The sequence below is a fragment of the Arvicola amphibius genome, chromosome 13 (assembly GCF_903992535.2).
Source record: "Arvicola amphibius chromosome 13, mArvAmp1.2, whole genome shotgun sequence".
Taxonomy (NCBI): domain Eukaryota; kingdom Metazoa; phylum Chordata; class Mammalia; order Rodentia; family Cricetidae; genus Arvicola; species Arvicola amphibius.
The window spans coordinates 68,527,382-68,535,281 of NC_052059.1; positions in this window are offsets into that span (position 1 = coordinate 68,527,382).

The following is a 7,900-nucleotide window of genomic DNA, read 5'->3' on the forward strand; positions in this document are numbered from 1 at the left end:
ACCATGGAACTCTGAGTTAAATTAAAGGCCATTTTCTACAGCTCTTTGAAGAGGTTGAAGATTATCTATCTATACTGAGTATAATCTCTATGTATCTAACGAACCTAATTAGTTTAATTACAAATGACAAACATAGATGACTATTGATCTATATAATTCTCAATACCTATCTAACTTAAAGACTAAGACAATAAACAACTGTGCAATAAATGAGGACAATATGACCTCCAAATATAAACAATGTACAAATATACAATACAATATGGTAAATATATATGAATACATAAACAATATATAAGTATCTTAATCAGAGGTAGAAATGTACACTGCAATATGGTAAATATACATATATCAATACAATATATTAATACATAAAAATGTTTTAAACAGAGGTAGAAGCATGCATGCATACAATAGTCAATATAATTTAACTTTGTATCAATATACAAGAATCGATATCTGTAGTGTGAAGCGGCGGGCTGCCACCCGCCGCCGGCTAGCTTTACACCCGAAATAATTACACGGAAACTGTATTCTTTTAAAACACTGCCTGGCCCATAGTTTCAGCCTCTTATTAGTTAATTCTCACATCTTCCTTTAACCCATATTTAGTAATCTGGGTAGCACCACGAGTTGTGGCTTACCAGGAGAGATCTTAACCTGCGTCCATCTCGGAGAGGAGCAGCATGGAGACTCACTATGGCGAATGCCTGAAGCGTCTCCCTAACTCTACTTCCTTGTTCCCACAATTCTGTTCTGTCTACTCCACCTACCTGATTTTCTGTTCTTAAAGGGCCAAGGCAGTTTTCTTTATTAATTAACCAATGAAAGAAACATAGACAGATAACTCTCCTCCATCATTTCCCCTTTTTCTGTTTAAACAAAAAAGAAAGGCTTCAACTTTAACATAGCAAAATTACATATAACAAAACAGTTATCAAGCAAGTATTACAGTTACAATATTTAAATCTATTTTATCTTTTATCATAACTAAGGAAAGCTATAACTATCTATTTATTCTTCAACTCCATCAAAGACTCCAGAAGGATACAATGCTACCTAAGTAAATAAGAAATAAGTAACTTATAAAACTCTAGAAATGACAGAGACAACTCGCTGCCTGGACAGTCACCCAAAGTTCCTCTGTACCGTTGAGGCATCCATCTTCAGCCTTCAGGCCCATAGTGTCCAGCAGACTTTTTCATGAAGCAGGAAATTCCAAAGACAGTTCAGTCACTTTCTGCTGTGTCCTGCAGAACGTCTCGCAGACTCTTTCATGAATCAGGAACCCCGAAAGACCATCTCACCTTTAGGCAAGTTCAGCAGTCCTCTTTCTGTGGGTTCCTTGTGTCCAGTTTATGCAACAGTCCAGGCAAGAGCATTTTCTTGCCCAAATGGCTAACAAACTCCATAAGTAGCCTCTTCGATGCCCATCTTCCTCTCGAAGTAGATTGGTGCTGCCAGGAGCAGACGTGTCTCATTGTCATGAAAAACCCTAAGTTATTAAAACATTAAATGCCATATTCTGCAGTCTTTGAAAGATATGAAGAATGCCTATCTGAAATATATCTATGCACATCTAGAAAATGACTAACATGACTACAAGCTTGACTATTAATCGATGATTATCCATTAACAACCTATATTTCCTAATTATACATTACAGTTTTTAAAATGAACTACTATCACAATAGCTTAATCAAGATCAGAAATACATATACATATAACAAAATTGACCTTAAAATCTATACCAATGCAAATTCATATCTATATCATCTCCCCCTTTAAATGTAAAAGAACATTTATAAGCAATATTTGGGAAAATGGGCGCAGTTTTTTCTCTCCAAACTGCTTCCTGCTGAATGGGGGGCGCTGTTATTTAGGTCTTTCATGGTGTAACCTGTGTGCTAGGTTCATCTCAGTCGGCAGTTGAGCGAAGTAATTTTTTGAGGGTGTTCACAGCAACCTTTCAGGAGGGCGTGGTCTATCATACCATATTGGGATAGAAGCAATCCACAGAGTCTCATCCTCTGTGAAAACAAAAGAAGAAACTCTTTTCCAAAGCATCATGTTCTTAGATCCAAATCCTGAAGTCATACCGTTAAGATGTCCATTCTGGTCTAGCCTGGCAGCCCATATAATGAAATGTCTCTCTGTACTTAGCTCCTTTACAGTCAAAAAAATCAAAGAAAACACAACAAAATACATAATCCAGACTCTCTGTGAATTTTCCATTTTTACGTGGCTTATTTTCACTCTATCACTTTACTTTATTCTGTCTCTTTAAAGACTTTACCCCTTTTTTAAGGCATTAACTTTATTCTCTATATATTTATTTTTTTCTCTCTCTCAAGCCTACGTACAGTCATCCAACATTGTGACCCATATGGGGGTCTTATATGTCTGAATCTGTCCTATTGTGAATCTGTAATTTTTTACTATCCAGGAGCATTTCTTAAAATGTTAAGCACTTCTTAAAAACTTAAGTTGCGCCACTTATAGGTAATACGGTACTGCCTGTTTCCAGCCAAGTCTAAACCTTAACTGCGCTGTTATCATGGTAATTACGATAGATCCTGCCTGAGCTCAGTACAGTTCAGCATGGCGGAGCAGAGCCAAAGCTGCTACTGCCTCAGTCATTTGGTGCCCCTGAGCTGCACAAAGTTCCAGGTGCACAGCAGTCCACATTGGAGCTGCACTCAGCAGTTTAATTTTGATACTGAGCGTGCAGCACAGAAACTCTCTTAATCCAAGTCACAGCCGAATCTGAAGCGCAGAGCACCGTGCAGTCTGAAAACATCTCTCTCTCTATGGCGGCAGGAATCCGCAAATGCTGTCCCGCTCGCCTAAGCCTGATTCCGCCATCTGCCCAGGTGCAGGCAGGGAGCAGTGAGCCATTGGCATGGTCTCAGAGTACTTTCTTTCCGATCCCAAGCGGGCAAGGTTTTTAAGTGGATTTAGTGACCACGTTGGAGCGCCAATCTGTAGTGTGAAATCGGCAGGGCTGTGGGCGCCAATCTGTAACTCACAATTACAAATCTATTATCACATCATCCAATTATCCCTCTTTTTTTTCCAAAAAGATCCCTGAGCTTATAAAATTCCTCCCCCAACACCCCAACCCTCAACCGTATACTAATTATAATCAACCCTTAAATAATGTCCCTAAACTCTTAAATAATGTCCCTAAACCCAAGGACAAACTGGGAAAGGGGACGTCATCCTCTAGAATTACTTCCAGCTGTCATGGGGGCGACGTCTTTCTGGGGGATCCTGTGAAAGTAAAATGATGGTTAAATTCCAAGATCAATGTCTTTTAAAATTGCAAATAGTCTTTGAGTATTTTGTGCAGGTCTGGCCAGAATGTTGTACAAGATGTGCACCATTTCAACTAACCAAGTTCGAACCGTCTTGTGTAGCTGGTACCCAAGACAGGTCTTGTAGTAGCGCTATCAGTATCATGACGTCATATCAACCAGGTGGAGTTGTTGTTATGAGGCCCCATCTTCTTCCTGGAAACTTCAAATGTCACTGTAGGAAAAACTCATTGTTCATTGTGGAAAACTTAAACATTAATCATATAGACATATACAGACATACATATATTCAATGAAAGGCATGGTAGATATATTCAATGAAAAGTATGAGAGATATGAAGGAAAGCAAAGATGTTTTCTAAACTCATATTTCTTTCTGTCTCATATCATGGCTCTTGACATGAGACAGAAACTCCAGAAACTGGGTTTTTTTCTTAACAACAGGTTTGGAATTAGAGAGGGACGGAGCCAGAGTCCAACTCCAAAACCAGCTCTATAAATTTAGAAATATGATTTAGTATATTTTACTTACGGAACCTATTCAGTTTTCTTTTTTTTTTTTTGCGTGGGAGGATTATTTATTAAGGAAGGGGGTGCTCGACAGTGCGGGTCAAGGGAGGGAGGAAAAGAGGGAGAGAGATAGAGAGATAGAGAGAGAAAGAGAGAGAGCAAGAGAGAGAGAGGGAGGGAGGGGGAGAGAGAGGGGGGGGAGGGCACGTGTGCACACGCAAAAGGGGGCAGTGAGAAGAGAGAGAGGGAAGAGATTCAGGATGACTCCAAGAGACCAGAGGTCGCTGGGAGTGGGCGTGGAAAGGGGCGGGGACCAAAAGAATAACATAAGGAAGGGGGTGCTCGACAGTGCGGGTCAAGGGAGGGAGGAAAAGAGGGAGAGAGATAGAGAGATAGAGAGAGAAAGAGAGAGAGAGAGAGCAAGAGAGAGAGAGGGAGGGAGGGGGAGAGAGAGAGAGAGAGAGAGAGAGAGAGAGAGAGAGGGCGCGTGTGCACACGCAAAAGGGGGCAGTGAGAAGAGAGCTCAGTTTTCTTGATAATCCCTATTGGGCAGTTATTTTTCCATCTGTCAGTATTCAAACATCCAGGGTCCCTTGAATTTTTCAAAGATGAATGTTTACCTGTGGAGATAAGAACAGAACCCTGCCCCCATTCTATATGGTTTTCTTACAACCTGTATGAATATCATCATTGTGGATGAGCTGTCATTTCACCTTTCCAAGAGGTTTCTCCTCTTCAGATCGAACCTTTATTAATTTTGATGGTATCCACAATTTTTCTTCTCCTGTGGAAACAAGTGCAAACTCCCCTTCCCCAACGCAGCACATCTCCTGGCTTCCATTGAGAGGTCAGCACATCCTTGAAATAAACCGGTTGATTTAGTTCAGCAGACTTTTCCATTATCCAATGTCTTTCTGCTGCTGTTGTTACTTTCTCATTAGCGTTAAGAAAATTCAAGGTTAATAAAGCATTATGCAATCTATTTCTGGGGTATTTTCCATCCCTTTCTGTTTGTTCAGCATATCCTTTATAGTACGATTTGATCTTTCTATAACTGCCTGACCTGTAGGATTATTTGGTATATCTGTAATATGCTTTATATTATAATAATCAAAAAAGTGTTTCATTTTCTTAGATACATATGCTGGACCATTGTCTGTCTTTATTTGTGCAGGTATACCCATGATGGCCATAACTTCCAATAAATGTGTGATTACTGAATCAGCCTTTTCTGAGCTCAGGGCAGTAGCCCATTGAAAACCTGAATATGTGTCTATGGTGTGGTGTACATATTTTAATTTACCAAATTCCATAAAGTGAAACACATCCATCTGTCAGATTTCATTCCTTTGAGTACCCTTTGGGTTACTCCCTGCAGGCAATGGTGTTTGATTATAGAAAGAACAAGTAGGACATTTCTTTATAATGTCCTTAGCTTGTTGCCATGTAATGGAAAACTCTTTCTTTAAGCCTTTACTATTGACTTGATTTTTTTATGAAATTCTGAGCCCTGCAACATGCTTTCAATCAATAATTGGTCAATTTCAGCGTTACCTTGTGCTAGAGGACTAGGCAGACCCGTATGGGACTGGATGTGTGTTATGTACATTGGACAAAGCCTATTCCTAATTACGTCTTGTACCTGGATAAACAATGAAGTCAACTCTGTGTCATCTGGTATAAATTCAGTGGTTTCAATATGTAAGATAACTCTTTCTGCATACTGTGAATCTGTAACTATATTAAGAGGTTCTTTAAAGTCCTTTAGCACCATAAGAATGGCATATAATTCTGCCTTCTAGACAGAATTATAAGGGCTTTGTTCCACCTTACTCAATTCATCTGACTTGTAACCTGCTTTCCATGATTTATCTGCATCAGTATAAAACGTACAGGCTCCAGTTATTGGAGCATCAAGTACAATTCTAGGAAGAATCCAAGAAGTTCTCTTTATGAGGTTAAGTCTATCACTTTTGGGATAGTTGCTATTAATTTCTCCCCAAAAATTAGCACAAGCTCTTTGCCATGGTTCATTGTCTTCCCATAACTTTTTTATTTCCTCAGTAGTAAAAGGCACGATAATTTCTGCTGGGTCTATACCTGCTAGTTGACGAAGTCTCAGCTTACCTTTTATAATTAATTCAGAGACTTTTTCTACATAAGTTTTTAATTTTTTACTTGGTTTATTAAATATCCATTCTAAAATATTATCTTCCCTCTGCATTAAAATCCCTGTAGGAGAAATTCTGGAAGGCAATATGACTGGGATGCAGCTAAGATTTGGGTTCACCCTATCCACATGTGCCTCCTGTAATTTTTCCTCAATCATTGTCAGTTATTTTTCTGCTTCAGCTGTCAGTTTTCTGAGACTATTCAAATCTTTATCACCATCTAAGGTTTTGTTTAAATAAACTATTAAATCAGGTGTTATTCCAACAGCTGGTCGTAGACTGGAAATGTCTCCTAACAGTCTTTGGAAGTCATTAAGAGTCTGTAACCGGTTTCTCCTAATTTGTGCCTTTTGTGTTTTAATTTTCTCTAACCCTATTCTGTAACCTAGGTAATTAATAGAATTTCCTCTTTGAATTTTTTCAGGGGCAATTTGTAAACCCCATTTAGGCAAGACTTACTTTATTTCTTCAAACATCCTTTTTAAAGTATCTTTATTTGAATTGGATAACAAAATGTCATCCGTGTAACGATAAATTATGGACTTGGGAAATTGCTTACGAATTATTTCCAATGGCTTACAAAATATTGGCACAATGTGGGACTATTGAGCATCCCCTATGGGAGGACAGTCTATTGATATCTCCTAGTAGGCTGAGAATTATTATAAGTAGACACTGTGAAGGCAAGTTTTTCTCTATCCTTTTCTTGTAAGGGTATAGTGAAAAAATCTTTCAAATCAATAAAAGTAATAGAGAAGGCAAAGGCATTCCAGATTGTAGTGGGCCCATAGGTTGAATTACCTTGTTGACAGCTCTTAGATCTGTCACCATTCTCCATTTACCAGATTTCTTTTTTACAACAAATACAGGAGTGTTCCAAGAGCTGGTTGATTCTTCAATATGGTGAGCATCTAGTTGCTCTTGTACCAGCTGTTCCAAAGCCTGTACAGCTAGTGGCCACTGTTTGATCCATATTGGATTCTCAGTTAGCCATTTTTAAGGTAGCCTAAGTAGGCACTTAAGATATAAAGGTAGGCATAAAGGTAGGGCTGTTGGTATCTCTAAAGGTTTGCTATTTGCTATATGTTCTTGTACAGCCTGAATGGATGGTGACCTTTTTGCATAGTACCTTATTACATTCTTCCCAGAATTATGAGTTCCTGGAACTACAGGAATGTTAATCTGGGTGGGTATTCCATTGCTGTAGCAGGTCACGGCCCCATAAATTTATTGTAATATTGGCTATATATGGCCTTAGTCTTCCTATTTGCCCTTCAGGCCCTATGCATTCAACCGATCTTGTGCTTTGTTTTACACGAGATAGGGTTCCAATTCCCAGGAACTGAACATCTACCTCTTGAAGAGGCCAATTCGGATGCCAAGATTCTGGAGTAATGATACTTACATCCGCACCTGTGTCTAATAAGCCTTCAATAAAAATGCCATTTATACAGACTCTTAGCTTTGGTCTTTGATCGTTAATAGAAGTCTGCGAAAATATATGTTTACTCTGTCCTACTGGATTTTTTTTGACTCATCCTCCACATGTAATTCATCATTTAGACCAGTATTACTTTTTACAGCAGAAATTGGAGCTTTTAATTTTCTTGGTGAGGCACGTTCTCCATGGTGACTGGGAATGACTGGGCCACTGTTGGCTTGGGGGCCTGTGAGAGGCCCCTCAAGGGGTTTCCCGATGGTATTGGGTTGCCTTGTCTGTCTGTTGTTGATCTGCATTCTTTGGACCAATGTTGGCCTTTACTGCATCTCCTACATATACCTGAAGGCCGAGGTCTCCTATTTTTGTCATTCCCAGAGGAGATATTATTCCTAGAAGTTCTTTGTCTGCAATCCCTTTGCAGATGTCCTAATTTACCACAATTAAAACACCTGGCAGTTTGA